Here is a 17557-nt window from a genome sequence, read left to right on the forward strand (position 1 = left end):
ATGGGACAACGTGATACTGGTATGAGTACCCTTTCACCATGGGCTCATACATCTGGCCCTATTATGGCTTGGTTTTGAACGGCAGCTGCCATTTAGGTACATGGGGCATCTACTGTACCTTCATAGCTTTCTGATTTCATACTGGGGCCATGGGTGTGAATTGGATCAAGAACATCTGTATGTTTAGCCTGTGTGAGTTTTCTTCCACACTTCAAAAACAGACTGGCAGGTTAATGGTCTGCCTATAAAATTGACCCTAGTGTGTTCTTGAGATAGGGAGATTAGATTGTGAGCCCCACTGGGGACTAGAAGGTGAGTGGTGACTATTTCTATACACATTGCATTTAGAAATACATACAAATATGGAGGGATTCTGACTTTTTTTTTTCTGTCCATCTGCAACGTGCCGGTCAGCGGGGAGAACGCGTGAGGTTCACGGTGGGCCGAAGGATACAATAGTTCATCGGGTACTCACGGTTAGTAGATGCCTCCCTGGGCCAGCAGTGCAGTGAAGGGGAGAACAGCACCAAATTCTCTGGGGCACACTCTATTACAGGGGACACTGGCCAGGTGATGATCGAGGTGCACTTGATGGTGATTGGATTGGGCCCCTGACAGGTAATGTCGTGACGCCAGCACCTTGATGGCGCAAAATGATGAGGGTAGTGGTGATACGGAGCTAGAAGAATGAGGCAGGGTTGAATCCAACTGAGAACTTTACTGTAACCATGATCTTGACAGCAGTTTACATCCAGTTATAAAACAGTCTCTTATGAACATGCAGGTTGGATGTGGCAAATCCCAGTAACAGGCTGTACATGTGGTTATGTCTCAGGCTATAGTAGGAAATTGTGTACTCACTGATATTCAGCTCTTTGCCTTGCTTCAGTCTTAGTAAAGGTGGTTCAAGTCTTTGTCTTCTACACACAAATGATGCGACAGATGTTCTATCTGTCCTGGAAATAATGGTGAGGCTGCCGGAAGCTAATAAACCTTCACCTTATTACAAAGGCGCCTAAAGCCTAGAATAATAGCTATTGTCCTTCCTTTGTCTTTCCACAATAAACTTAGTAAAATCCACTTGACACTCCGGAAGAGTAGACGGTAGAATACAGACTTCACCTCTGCCTAGTTTCCTGGCTTGACACTGAGACCATAAATTGGCTCCTCTGGGCCGTGGAGCCCAAGAGAGAGCTGATAGGAGGGGGTCCTCTCCTACCCCCTTGCTCCTCACTCCATCTTCTTCAACTCCCACAATCTAACTACTTAACTAGGCCTGAACTGTCCTATATATACTGTGGTGCTATCCCCATCTAGTGGTGTAATGTGTGTAATGCACCTAACAGCCTGGTAACAGGGATTCCACATAAGAAAGAAATACAGCATGATATAACATATGACATAACAAGCATTTGCAGTGGGACGCTGCACATAGAAATTCAACCACAAAAATCTCAACGGTTTCATCAGACTTCACATGTATTTTCTTTAGGTTCTGCCTGAACTGTTTGGTTCTATAGACTCTGAACACATTACAAAAACAATGAGTGGTTGAGCTGAACATAAAGACTCCTGGTGTTTTCCATAGGCAGTGACTAGTCACTAAAATAAAATGAACTATAACATTTATGTAAATTGACCAACTGTCTTAATTGTTAAGATTCATTTGGGCATGGTGAAAATGCTAAGGCCAGGACAGTACGGTAACTAAAGTTAAAAGGGCACTCTCTTGCTCCCCGATATCCGTTCCAATGTGGAGGATCCAGTCAACCTCCTTTAGGTCCCCAGTATGTAAACTTCTGGAAGAGCTCACATGCACTGCTGCAGCCAATCACTGGTCCCCACACTGCTAGGTCATGTGCCACCCTGTGGTGGAAGTTTACAGGCCGCGGATCAGACAGAGCTGAACTGGACCCTCATCACTGGAATGGAGTGGCGAGAAGCAGGTGAGTTCCTTTTTTTACTTTAGCTACAGTGCCCTCCTGGCCCTAGCTAAAGAGCAGTTGAACCTGGAATACCCCTTTAATGTTATTCTGAAAGTTTTATATTTCATCACATTTGTTTTTGCTGCAGTTAACCTATATTTTTAAGTATATTACAGTTTAGACTACTTTCCCACTCTCGTTTTGTGCGGATCCATCATGGATCTACACAGATGGATCCGTTCAGATAATACAACCGTCTGCATCCGTTCAGAACGGATCCGTTTGTATTATCTGTAACATAGCCAGGGGCGTAGCTATAGGGGGTGCAGAGGTAGCAGTCGCTACCGGGCCCAGGAGTCTGAGGGGCCCAAAGACCCTTGTGCCACATAAGAAGACACTGGTATTATAGAAAGTGTATGCAAGTTACACCTCTGGCTGGACAGAAGGGGTTAGGTTAAGAATTTGGTATGGAGGAGGGGGGGTGCAGTTTCAATTTTGCCTCATGCAGCACGAAGGTTTGAGGGAAGGGGGCCCAAGCTGAACTCTTGCACCAGGGCCCATGAGCCTTTAGCTACGCCCCTGAACATAGCCAAGACGGATCCATCTCGAACACCATTGAAAGTTAATGGAGGACGGATCAGTTTTCTATTGTGCCATATTGTGTTAGTGAAAACGGATCCGTCCCCATTGACTTAAATTGTGTGCCAGTTTGGCTCAGTTTCATCAGACAGACACCAAAACGCTGCAAGCAGCATTTTGGTGTCCGTCTCCAAGTCGGAATCGAGACTGAACTGATGCAAACTGAGCGGATCCTTTTCCATTCAGAATGCATTAGAATGCAAATTGATCTGTTTTGGACCGCTTGTGAGAGCCCCGAACGGATCTCACAAACGGAAAGGCAAAACGCGAGTGTGAAAGTAGTCTTATTGTGCAGAATTAGAAAAACATGGCTACCTTCTTCCAAAACAATGTTGTGTTTCTTTGAAACATTTACTTCAATGGAGCCAAGCTGCCACATCTTTCAGGTGTTTGTTATAGACCTATTTTTAAAAATCTTGGTTGGATTTTTTTATTTTTTTTTTAACTTTGAAATATTTAAGCTTTTAAACTGGCTACTAGAGCAGTCACAATAGACTGCCATTTCCTGTTTTCGGCAGTTCATTTTTCAGCTTTACCTGGGACATGATAAGTAGAGTCATCTGATAATCACTATAGGTGGATATGCAGTACCCCAGTACATGGGGTATTTGCAAATAGCTTGTAATGTTATGTACTGTAATATTTTATAATGATTTATAGTGGTATGTATTGTACCCAGAATAGCTATGCATGGTGAAGGCACAACCAGGGTTAACTAGTCCTGGCCCAGTCCTCTTAGGAGCTTAGGGTGTGGGCTGACTCTGCCCATATCTCTAGTATGTTCTAGTCTGTCTGAGGGACAGTTTGGAGGGAGAAGGCGCAAAGATAATTTTCTCCACTCCTCAGTCCCAAGCTTCACGAATTGAAGACTAACAGATCTCTGCAAGATTTACAGCAAGTGAGAACAGGGAGATTGGAGAACTTAGGCTAAGAGAAGAGTTAGTCAGCAAAGTAATATGTGTTTACAGATATTCAGACTTTGCTGCCATTGAGGGATAATGAGTTAAGACACCCTACACACTTGGACACAATTTGGCCAATTGTAGTCAGTTGGACATGCATGCTGCAGTGTGAATTTCAGATATTATTGCAAAAATACAGTCACCAGGCAGATATTCTACTGAAAAATACTTTATCAAGACATATAAAGTGTATAAAAAGGGCCATAACTTCCAGAGTTGCCAAAAGTCATACATTGGTAGTTGGGAAAGGAGTTGTACAATGTACAGATGAGTTTGTGTTTGCTTGTTTTGGATGTACTACAACTCCCATTTTGCACTACAGTAAAGAGACATGTTTATTCTGTTTAAACTTGGCCTAGTTTACTCACTTCTACATCACCAAACACTTGCAATTGCATGCTCTACACTCCCTACCTTACACTGTTAACAACAATTAACATCAAAGGAACCCTAATCTACCATCAGGCAGGAATCCTAGTGAGTGCCCTGAAGGGAAGAAATGGTGACTCCTCCTCTCACTGGACTGTCCTAGGGAGCAATGGCTTGAGGGAAACCAGTGTAACACATCTTATAGTCAGAGCCACTACCCCTCCCATCCTCTGCTCCCGCTCCTCAAGGGCTTGCTCCATATAAAATTTATGTCAGCTTTATTGTACTGCAAGGAGATGATGGAGCATTAGGAGGCCCTAGATCTTTACACTAAGGAAGCCTTAGATGTGTGCACTAACATTAAAAAAGCTAGTGTTATTGAGTTGATTGAACATATAGGCAGTTAAAAAAGGGATTTTAACAATACTCCCAGGTGGAGACCACTGGATATGTTCCCTGCAGAATGTGGGAGGCAACATTGCTAGTGGTGTCTAGATGTCCTACTCTACAATGGATGATCATGCTGGTTTCCGTAAGAGTGTACAATTCAAGCCTGGACAACTCTCAAACTTGAAATTGCTAGGCTCGTAAACTTGCCTATTTGGGTACTGGCATACATTTTTCATTGTTTTCAAACTTTATAACATATGTTCAGCTCAAATAGTGGGCCTGAGTTGTAGATATTTAGGCAGATATTTGTAAAAAAAAAAACAAACAAACAATATTTTAATCACCTCTAATGGCAACGTGATATCACCTAACTAGGAGTCAAAGGATATGAAATGGTCATGGCCATGAGTGACATTTCCCTTTGGTCCATAACTATCCATTTCCATTCATGTTCATGTTTTTATTTCGTGACATCATTCATTTTCCTTTCCCTAAATTGTTTTCTCATTCGCCACAGATGATTGATGAAAGAATGAACGTGGTGATGAGATCCAAACAAGAGATGCTTGTCGGAGAGGTCAATGCTGTCATCCTGCAAGCATAACAGAGCTGCATGCTAGCTTGAAGCACACCAGGACATGTCTCTCACAGCGGCTGAGGTCTCACCAGACTCATGTGAAATGCTATCAATGTTTATTTTTCATAACTGGAACTATGGGTCAACAGAAAGAGGTCAAAGAGGTCAAAAATAAAAAAAGAACCCCAAAAAAATGATGACAACCTCTCATATTTCTCTCAGCAATGTTTTAATGTGCAGCCAGAAATTAACGGGTCACTACATCTGGGTATTCCTAGCTATGAAATACAAGATTAAGGGAAATACAATTACTGTATCTACCAATCTATGCCCTCCTCCAACTCTGGGTAATGGGGACATAGGACCCTCAGTCTGGTATCCCCTACCGATTTCCTTCCCATGGAAAGGCTATAAATGTGTGTTGCTAGACTGCGCCTCACCTTGATCTAATAGAAAGAACAGCTACAAAGAATGTCTATCTCTTTGGTAGACCAGAATCGTCATGGATTACATGGACGGACCATTGCTTTCAGTGTAAGTCTCCATTTTACGTGCAGGGGTGCTGCTGGAAAATTGAACACTTAGTCCAGATGTGTCCATAATTTACAACTAATTTCTTGAAGTCCCAACAATGGAGCACCCTGTGATCAGCTTGTTATCAAAGAATGTTTCTGACAAATAATTATTGCCTAAAGTGGAAAGCCCCTTTCAGTTACCATTTGTATGTACCCCTATCGGAGAAGCACTGAGATGCAGCTTTTGTCTGGTCCAATGCATGTCTAAAAATTTCAGCTGCATTCTATTAAACTAGTCTACAGGAATAGTCATCAGACTTTAGTATCTACCCTCTAGCCATGAAGGTGTAGTCATCCGAGATTGATGAGCAGTACTATTGCTGAGTCTGCGTGTGTTGTCGGCTCTGTTTGACCTGACGAGAGAAAGGAGCTAATGGAGATAAAATAACGTGAATTAGATACAAGATAATAAAAGAGCATGAACATGACCACGACTCCGTGGATGCCTCAGGCATATGTCTCATCTCTTATGATGGTAGATAAAGTCCTGTCTTAGAAAGTCAACATTTTGCTTCAATCAACAGATGAATATCAGGCTCCTTACACTCGGAGAAAATATTTAGCAGGCGTGGGGTGCCTGTGTGCTTTCCTTTGTAGGTTTCGCATACAGATTGTTAGCATATTTAACCCGAATAACAAACACAATGGTGATTTCAACCTCTGCTTTATGTCAAATGTTCCTGCTTACCGTAATCACTAACCACAAGAATGGGGTCATGTAGTACTATTGATCCATTCTTAAAATGTTATTATTTGACTTAATTTATCTAGCGCCAACAGGTTTTTGATATATTGGACACAGACTTCGTTATCTGGCTCAGTGAAACCAATATTGTAGCTTTTTACTGAGCAATCACACATGTGCCTACATTATAGCTGACCATAGATGCCAGTGACCATTGTTGGCTGGTGGTCAGTGCCCCATTCATTTTTGATTTGGCATAACCTCTTCATTTTCAGCACCTTCATCACAGCAGGAAGTGCTGCATTAATATAACACCGGGCCATAGCCAGGCTAGCAAAATTGATGATATAAAACAGTACGTTGAAATCAGTGGGACGCCTAGGTAATGTATGGATGTGCTGGGTCCTCCAGGGAGTTGCATGTCCACTGCTGCTCCATTTATTCTCCATGGGAGTACTGGAGATAGCGTGAAATCTCGTGATCACGTCATCACTTCGGCCGGCGTGGTGACATCATACGTCACTGCGCATGGGATTTCGTGCGAGATCTTCAATTAAGATGGCGGTGGCCGGATCTCTGTGCTCAGACGGATGAGGTATGATGTTTTTCATTTTTTACTGCCATTCAGGGGAAATCGATTCGCTACCACGAAGCACAAGGAAATTCAGTGTTTCCCTGAAATTCGGATCTAAGTCCACTTGGTGGACTTTAATTTGCTCAACACTAGTCATCAATATCTCATCACCAGGGTCTCCTTCACCCCCACACTCCTGCTGATCAGCTGTTTTGGGATCGCTTCAGCGGCAGAAGTCGACGCCATTGTGTACTGGATGGAGCTGATTACTGCATCACTGCTCCCATTGACCTGAATGTGAGCAGCGCTTCAGTGTACAGCTCTGTCCTCTACACACAATGGACAGACTTGAGTAGTTCCGGCACCGAAGCTATCCCTAAACAGCTGATTGGTGAATGTGCAAGGTTTCCGAACTGCACTGATCAGAAATTTATTGCCTATCCTGAGGACAGGCCATCAATTGTAAAATCGCGGACACACCCTTTGAGTCTTGCTGTTATTAGTAAAATGGATGTAATGAAAAATTAGCATTCTCTTGAGAAACTAATTATATTGAAGTCTACCTGCAGGCACTTGCTTGCTTTTTTATGTTGCCCAATAAGCTTCTGCTTGCTCCATCGATAATGCTGAGTCCTCTTGACTTAGATTCATACTGTACTTTGATGTTCTCCGTTCTCTTGTGAAACACAGAATCTCTCCTGCAACACACTGAGCAGGAATATTAATTGTCTGCTTCCAGATATAGCCTGCAGATGTGTATGTGAAAATTATTTTCTTCTGCTCTACATCAATGTTTTGGTTACGCAAATATCTTCGAAACGCACATTCAAAAGGTGTTTCTCTAACAGTAGATAAATACTTTCAAGCTGTCTTGCACTCAAGTACCCTAGATTAAGAAATACGAAATAGTTCCAAGCTAAGATCTGGTGTTACGACTGAAAAAGAATAACATTACATGCACCAAATATCACATCCAGTGCTTAAATATGAATACACTAAAAGCTATCATGGCTAGGTTAAAATAGTTATCCAGTGAGATAAAATGTATATTATATTGGGCAGAATAGATTAAAAAAAAAATAATTACTCATCAACCCTTTCCAATGTTGTTTGGACAATTGCAAGGTCCCCTTTGGTCTCTGCTTCCTGGTCTCAGATCAAGATCAACACATAGGAAATGGCAGGAGATGCCCTGCTAATTACTGGCTGCACGGTGACCCACGTCAGCCAGTAATTGATTGCAGGGATGGACTTGACCCAGGCTCTGTTGCAATAGTGGGCCCCAAAGGTCCAGAAAGAAAAACATTAGAACTGCCTATGGAGATGATCACTTAGCACTAAGGTCAATTTAAAGGGACACTGTCACCTGAATTTCACTTACTTAGCTATTAACATCACCACATCAGTCTCCACGATTTATATTAAAATATACTAGTATTACTGCCCTGTGTCTTGAAATTTGTCAATAAAATCACTTTTATTAATATGCTAATTACCTCAATAAGGAGCCCATGGGGCTGTCCCTTCACTGCTCATTCCCGACGTAATGTTCGTTGCGCCCGAAATCTCGTGCATTTCCGGGTCGAGCGAAGCTGGCGCATGCGCACTTCGTTCTGTGAGGCCGATGCCAGGACACCGTGTGGGCGCTGACATGAGTATCCACGGCGCGGGCGGCACTCAACCCTGGGAAATTCGCCTTTATGAAATTAAGCTCTGCATTGTTAGAAATTACTAGATCCAGAAGAGCATCACCTCTAGTAGGATCTTCAAACTGGCCCAAAAATTATCCTGCAAAACGCTGAGGAATTTTCTCGGTTTTTCAGCTGAGGCAGAACCATATTCCCAATGTATGTTTGGATAGTTCCCAATCTTTGCTTAAATCAAATGACAGATAATTCAGTCTGTGAACTGGACGCTGAATTAAAGTAATTTTTGAGACCCCTTAACATCACTTACTAGTCATCAACCTTTTTAGATTAACCAGACATTTACGGCAACTTTTTAATGTTTGGTTGGCCATGTACGTAATTTAGATATCTGGACATCAAGCATTTTCATGTAATGTGTGTAGAGCAGTGGCGTAGCGTGGGGAGGGGGCAGGGGGGCCATTAACTCGGGCGCCAAATTTTAGGGGGCGCCAGGCAGCAGGTAGCAAATTGAGGGCGATAGAAACCTATGGCTCCCATCCCCTCCGTTCTGCCTCATAAGCTTCAGGCCAGGCCTGAAGCCTATGAGGCAGTAGAGCGGCGCAGGAGATCGTGATACATCACTGTGACTTCCTGCGCCGGGTCTCGCAAGATGACGTGATGATACGACACAGGAGGGCACAGTGATGTGTTCCTGACCGCCTGCGCCGGGACGCCAGAGCAAAGGCTACTAGAGACGATGAAGAGAGGTGAGTATTTTTATTTTATTTTATGTAAGTACTAGGGGCTATACTGGGGGCACTATGGAGGTGGGGAAAAGAATGGGGGCCATTATATATTATACAGAGGGGCCACATTATGTATTATACAGAGGGGCAATTATATATATTATATATTATATTTAATATATAATGGCCCCCTGTATAATTATTATATATAATATATATAATGGCCCCCTCTGTAATATATATATATATATATATATATATATATACCCCTTCTGTTACTGCTGGGGGCACTATTGGAGGCCTTATGTCTACTAGGGGCCCTATGGGGGCATTATTATTGAGCACAAATTAATGGGGTTGCTATTGGAGATACTGTAGGGTAGTGTATATCAAGTCCAGTACACCTGGCCCACCAACCAGTCATGATTTCAGAATATCCTACAGAATAAACACCTGTGGTAAGTTCTGACTCAATGACACTAATTATATCACCTACTCAGTACTAAGGAAATCCTGAAATCGTGACCGTCAGGTGGGCCCTGAGGACTGGAGTTGAGGAACACTGCTGTTGGGAACGCTATTACCATGGAGGACAGTTTGGGAGCATGTTATTATGAGGAACTATCTGTCTGGCTCTGCCACAGTATTCGGGGGGCAGTAGAATGAGTGTTGAGGCACCAGGAGGGGGAGGATAATAGTAAAGTGAGGAATCCAAACATCTTTTCTGTGAAACTCTGCATAGACGAGACGCGGCTAAAAGAAGGTGTCATGACGGTCTTATCTCCGAATGAAGATGTTGAGGAAAGTCTACATCACAGAAGATGTTACTGGATGTAACAGGTATGTGGTGCTATATTCTCCTGTATATTTCGTAGTGGTGTATGTAATATCCAAACACATATCTGTTTCACGGTAGGGTTGGGGGGGAGGGGGGATATAGAATTTGGCCAACACTGCTGCAGCCCGGGCCCAGACTTTAGGTCACACTGTGCGTGTTCTGAATTCTTGGGTCTCACACCCATCTACTACAATATCTGTACTCAGAGAGTTATCACTGTATTATCTGTGGTGTTACATAGGACTGCTACATTATCTGTAAAAAGGGGCGTGTCCACAGGTTGGGGGGGAGGGCGCAATACATGGCTTTCCCCGGGTGCTGGCAACCCATGCTATGCCACTGGTGTAGAGACAGTCCAACTTTTGGTTTTATTACCATTGCTATTAGTAGCTTGTAAGTATATGTATATTTTCATATACCATTGCTCAGTCCCTGTCCCCATTAGGGCTCAATCTAAATTCCAAATGAATTGGAATGGTTTTGGAGTGTGAGCATGATCAGAGTATCCAGAGAAAACAAAACACGAGGAGAACATGGAAACTCCATGTAGATGTTCCTGTCTTTGGTCCATGGACCATGGTGCCAAGCAGCAGAACTGCATGGTTTGTAGACAAGGACATGAAAAGGTCCTTATAGTGCTATCAAAACCAAGCACCATAATGGAGTTCATAATGGGGGAGTTTGACTTTTGCTATGGAGACCCCTTTCTTCTATAGATGTCACTGGAAGAAGGCATGCATAAAGTTAGGGACACTCAACTGACAACCCAGAGACCTAGTGGATTATGAGACTGGAAGAAAATTGTAATGAAGTTGAAAGAAAAAGAAATAATGTTATACCATATGGTTAAATGAGACTGAACAGATATTTGCTTTCACATAAAAAATATTTTTTTTCAGTCTAAAATTCATGTGTAAGGTTTTATTTTCCCTACAAATAAAAGCAGCATATGCCCCGGTGTTATGGAATGTGGCCGGCGATTCAGCGTACACAAAGCAAATCTTGATATATTTTTTCAGTTTATGGTAATCTGGGATCAATATTAATTTTTTCCCTACATAGAGAGAAAAGAGACGTGTGCAGTCAGAATGTATGATTGGAAACAGATATAGACTGCTGCACTCTCTCACATTCATCTGAATGTAATGACTAAAGATATCTTGAATTTTAGATGTCTATAATAATTAGATGAATTTAGATAATTTCAAATATTAAGGGTCCATTCAAACGTCCGTAGTGCATTGCAGATCCGCAAATTGCGGATCCGCAATACATCCGACCGGCACCCCCATAGAACTGCCTATTCTTGTCCGCAATTTTTTTACGGAGCCACGGACCGGAATATCGGGGGTGAGCACTGGAAATGCGGATGCGGAGAGCACATAGTGTGCTCTCCGCACCCGTTCTGCAATTTGCAGAACGGATGCGGACACATTATACGGACGTGTAAATGGACCGTCCATTCACACGTCCGTTGAATGGTTCCGTATCCGTTCCGCAATAATGCGGAACGGGTGTGGACCCATTCATTTTCATTGGGGCAGGAAAAGATGCGGACAGCACACAGTGTGCTATCCGCATCCGCATTTACGGTGCACGGCCCTGAACTTCCGGTCCGCAGCTCTGGAAAAAAATAGAACGTGTCCTATTCTTGTCCACAGCTGCGGACAAGAATAGACATTTCTATTGGGGTGCCTCATAGCTACTGAGGAAGGGGTAATGTGATACCCCGAAACGCGTCTAACCTAGACAGGACCCCAGAAATTTGGACCACTTGGGAAGTTGGAGAACTGACTGGATTGTCGCTAAGAAAGAATCGTCTGTCACACGAATGGCTTATGTGGAATATAACCTGTAAGGCCTGAGTCCATGGAGAAGGCCTGAATACATGTGCCAAACAATTGCCAGTGTGCGAATTTATTGACGAACTATCGGTCTACTTACTTAGAGGACCACATTATTTCCTTCGTTGACCTATCAAGGGAGACGGTAAGACCGTTCGATTTTATCCAGCGATTTTATCCAGCTACTTTAATTCGTATGACTCCTAGTCCAGTGGGATGCTACTGGTGGATGTCATAAGCGAGACGCCGCTTAAAGTTTGTTCATTTGATCGCGTATTGGGACTGTAGAATCTTTGGATACCCCTGTCTATTAAATCGAATTGGACAATATCAGAGGATACTGTTTATCGCCATCATTAACTAAGTGACTTTCCCAAATGAATATTCGGCCGAATATTCATACGAATATTTTATTATCGAATATTCCATTTTATTCCTCAAATTTTATTACATTTTAGATCTCTATTTTCCAGGTGTTTTACAGGGTACTACTGCATGTTGTGTGTTATATATATTGATTTTCAGTGTTTATCATCACCGCTAATATATACTGTTGTTCATTGCTATTTTATTATATGCTATTAAATTTCAATTGGTCCAGATATCCTGAGAGTGCCCAGTTATTCTTATTACATTTTTACTGTTTCTGGGAGTGGACAGGGTGAGTCCACCCGACTGAGTGCACCTCTTGGGGCAGTAGTTACTCTTGTGCGTTATATTTATTTTTAACATATCTATTTATTGATGTATTTTCAGCCTCCGTTACTTTTGGCAGTTAGATCATGTGAACCCTGATGCGACTTACTGGATCCCACAGCATCTGTCATATGAATAGGAAGTCAGTTTCTCTGTCCAATTCCTATGATAGATGCCAACTGTACCCACCTCTCCCTTCCCTGCACTGTCTTCTGTGTCCTTTCGGTGGTTGCACCGTGTTGCTAGGTAACTGGCATATGATGTTGATTGCATTGATGTCTAGTTATCATGGCAACTGCATGGCAGTGGGTTCCGGTGGCCTAATTAAACAGGCCTCTCTAAACGTTGCCATCATAACTCAGCTCAGTTCCTGTGTCATCTTGTCTAGGTTGCATGACCAGATCCTACTGCGGCAGCAAAGCAGTGTTAACTCATTCAAGTTCTGTGCTCTGTTGCTATGGAACTTAATGGAACCAAAGACCAGGGACTGAGATGTAGGCAGAGTAGTCAGTTACATAGCATTACCTGGATCCAAGGCCTGAGTGTGAATTCACAGCACAGTAGTTCCTTATCTTGTTCCACCCAGCTGCTAGTTCTGTAAACCTATAAGTCCATATTGTTCCCAGTTCCTTGAACTACTAGGCTACTTGAGATTCTTCTGAGTAAACTAGCCTTTACTTTTGGATGCTATGCCAGACACTTGTAGTACTACTCCTGAGACGGACTACTTTTTGCTACTTTCCTTCCTAGACTCTTAGATGCTATGACTGGTACTTGTAATACTACTCCAGGTCGCTGTTCCTGGTACCACCACGTTCTGATCCTGGTCTGTCTCTGGACCCTTTTACTAGTATCTACTAGTTGTTTTTTAGGGACTGTTACTGGTTCCTAATTTCAGTTCCTAATCTGATCTTGTACTTTGGACTTCATTGTCTTGTCCTGGGATATATGTTCCAGCCTTGCGACCAAAGAGACGCTGCTTTAACATCCAACTCCAGGAGAGAGCACCAGATTCTTGGTCAGGATGGCCAGGTTAGAGGTGTCAGCCTGTATAGTTCATGGGCAAGGAATACTGCTTCAGTGTGCGCACATGTGTGCAGAAACTGGGCATGTAGCTCAGTCAGCTCCAGAGCCTGGGCATCTGAGCAGCTAGACTGGAAATCCAGAGCCATGAAAGAAGAAGTTACAGCCTTGTGGTCCTGGTACAGAATATCGACAGCAGAAGGCCAGAAACAGCCAGATACCATAGCAGAGCCTAAAGGTTCCCAGGAATGTACAAGCACTGCTAGAGAACCAAGTCGAATATTGTTCTAAAGTTGTCTTCACCTCAATCAAAAGTGGAGACTATTCAAGATTTATATTATCCTGATTGCTGGTTGTTCACTTTAGATGCCATGGACCCATTTAATGGAGCTAAGACACGAGAAGACTCCTGTTGCAGTTTCAAGTGGTGTCCATGCAGACACTGTGCCAGGAAGAAACATAGAAACATAGAATGTGTCTGCAGATAAGAACCATTTGGCCCATCTAGTCTGCTTAATATACTGAATACTATGAATAGCCTCTGGCCCTATCTTATATAAAGGATGGCCTTATGCCTATCCCATGCATGCTTAAACTCCTTCACTGTATTTTCAGCTACCACTTCTGCAGGAAGACTATTCCATGCATCCACTACTCTCTCAGTAAAGTAATACTTCCTGATATTACTTTTAAACCTTTGCCTCTCTAATTTAACACTATGTCCTCTTGTAGCAGTTTTTCTTCTTTTAAATATTCTCTCCTCTTTTACCTTGTTAATTCCCTTTATGTATTTAAAAGTTTCTATCATATCCCCTCTGTCTCGTCTTTCTTCCAAGCTATACATGTTAAGGTCCTTTAATCTTTCCTGGTAAGTTTTATCCTGCAATCCAATCCATGTACCAGTTTAGTAGCTCTTCTCTGAACTCTCTCCAAAGTATCAATATCCTTCTGGAGATATGGTCTCCAGTACTGAGCACAATACTCCAAATGAGGTCTGACTAGTGCTCTGTAGAGCGGCATGAGCACCTCCCTCTTTCTACTGGTAATTCCTCTCCCTATAAACCCAAGCATTCTGCTAGCATTTCCTGCTGCTCTGTGACATTGTCTGCCTACCTTTAAGTCTTCTGAAATAATGACCCCTAAATCCCTTTCCTCAGATACTGAGGTTAGGACTGTATCACTGATTTTATATTCTGCTCTTGGGTTTTTATGCCCCAGGTGCATTATCTTGCACTATCAACATTAAATTTTAGTTGCCAGATTTTTGACCATTCCTCTAGTTTTCCTAAATCTTTTTCCATTTGGTGTATCCCTCCAGGAACATCAACCCTGTTACAAATCTTTGTGTCATCAGCAAAAAGACACACCTTACCATCGAGGCCTTCTGCAATTTCGCTGATAAAGATATTAAACAATATGGGTCCCAGAACAGATCCCTGAGGTACCCCACTGGTAACAAGACCATGGTCTGAATATACTCCATTGACTACAACCCTCTGTTGTCTGTCCCTCAGCCACTGCCTAATCCATTCAACAATATGGGAGTCCAAGCCCAAAGACTGAAATTTATTGATAAGCATTCTATGTGGGACAGTATCAAAAGCCTTACTAAAGTCTAGATAAGCGATGTCTACTGCACCTCCGCCATTTATTATTTTAGTCACCCAATAAAAAAAATCAATAAGATTAGTTTGACATGATCTCCCTGAAGTAAACCCATACTGTTTTTCATCTTTCAATCCATGGGATTTTAGATGTTCCACAATCCTCTCCTTAAGTATGGCTTCCATTAATTTCCCCACTATTGATGTCAGGCTTACTGGCCTATAGTTACCCGATTCCTCCCTACTACCGTTCTTGTGAATGGGCACAACATTTGCTAATTTCCAATCTTCTGGTTGGTTAAATAAATCTGTTAATGGTTTTGCTAAACATATCTCTTCATGGAGAGGTCACAGCTTTAATCTGCCAGCCTGTGAACTGCATCACTGCCTCAAATTGAAATTGAAAAATGTGAGGCAGACACAAGGCAGCTGCCAGTGAAATTTTGGTGGCGCCAAAATCCCACAAGCAAATTCCACCATAACAGCCCTTAAATCTGTTGCCTGTCCACCTGTCTCTTTGTTTCTTACATGTGTTCCGAGATTGGTGGGCACAAATGAATCCTGTGCATGAATTCAACTTTGCACCATGTAAAACAAATGCTCCATCAATTCATATATGTTTGGCTTTCCAAAATAATGCAAACAACATAATCTAAATAAAATTTTCGTAAATATAATTTCGGCTTCTCTTACAATTGATACTTTTGGACACAATATTGCATACTGGAATTTACCATAGCAGGATGGTACCCTCTTTTATCTATCCCCTCACCTACAGACAGTAGCAGATGGAAAGGTGTAACAGATAACTGCAGAATACACAACAGAATGTTCACTGTAGTGTGTAATACATCGAAACACATGCTGTAAAATGGTAGAATCAAGACAATTTGCAAATTTCTTTTTTATTTTATATGACTTTGGGCAATAAAACATGTTTGAAAAAATGTACATGCCCTTGAAAGTCTCTCCTGACCTGAAGGATTGGTGTTCTGCTATATAAATGACTATATTAGAATTAATGATGGTATGAAAGCAGACTGTTGTTTCTAGGGCATGAGCAAAAATAAAAAAATTTAATACAGTGGATTTTGAAGGCCCTTGCATTGTAATCATTACTTTTTTTTTCAGTTTTTGCTTGACTAATTCCCAGCTTAGCTTCTTTGATCTTCGAGAGTCCTTCATATGCTTTAAAAGTAATAATTTCAGCAAGTATGATCTGCCTTATCTGTCTTATCCCGACTTCTTCTGGCATCGTTCGAACAATGACTTTCTTCTGTTGTACTTGAAAGTAAAATAATGACAATATTCACATTCCAATTACAGGATCTAATTTCACGTTTTAATTAAAACATTAAACACACAGCAATGTGTAAGTGACTTGTAGTTTTTTTTTAAACTATGAACCATGTCAATCCTACACCAGATGATTCAGTGGTATTTACCATGTGATGTTCTGGAAGGGGTTTTCCAGTGAAAATGATTAAAATGCATGGCAGAAAGAACCTCTAATAATTATAAATAATGTTACAATTAGAGATGAGCAAAGTATGTATAAATTTGATTCGGCTGCTTTGACAAATTTTAAGCTCATTTCTTTGTAAGTAGTGAGTGCATTGACAGGGAGCGGTGATTGTGCTGCCCCATCATTGTACCCCTCAGATGTTGTGTTCATAGCTGATCGCGGCATCTGATAGCAATATTACAGTCTAACATTAAAAAAAAATGTACCTGAACGATTTGATCGCGAAGAGCCGGCTGCCGCCAACTTGATTGAAGATCTAGCACGAAATCTCATGCAGCCCGTGATGACATCACATAGGCCGGCGTGGTGACATCATACGATTTCATGCAAGATCTTCAATCAAGATGGCGGCGTCCGGCTTTTCGCCCTCAAACGAGGAGGTAAGTATGATTTTTTTTTTTTCATTTTTTACCACCATTCAGGGAAAATCTATTTGCTGCCATGAAGCACGCAGAAATTAGGCTTTGCTGAAAATCAAATTTTCCCTGAAATTCGGATTGAATTCCCTTTTGTGGACTATGATTCACTCAACACTAATTATAGTTAGTGTTGCGCGAATAGAAGCATCCGAAGTTTAGGAAAAATTCGATTTGCCTCATGGTAACCAATCCTTTTTTTTCTAAAATGGTGGCTGCACACAAAGTGAAAGTAAGAATCCTGGGAATGCGAGATCACCCATAATGCCATGCATCCAGCCAATCATTCATCCCCTGTGATGTCACAGCCCTATAAAAAGCCTCATCCTGCACAGTCTCCGCACTAATGCACTAAGAACAGTATTGCTGCAAACAGTTAAAAAAAAGAATATTGGAGAGGGAGAGTGCAAGGATAGTGCAGGAAGATTGTAGGGAGAGTTTTTTGAAACTGTAGGGAGAGCATAAGGAGAGCATAGGGAGACTGCAGGTTGAGTGTAATACCCGTGTTTATCTTGTCATCTGCTGCAGCATTCATAGTAAA

The sequence above is a fragment of the Bufo bufo genome, chromosome 4 (genome assembly GCF_905171765.1).
Source record: "Bufo bufo chromosome 4, aBufBuf1.1, whole genome shotgun sequence".
Lineage (NCBI taxonomy): Eukaryota > Metazoa > Chordata > Amphibia > Anura > Bufonidae > Bufo > Bufo bufo.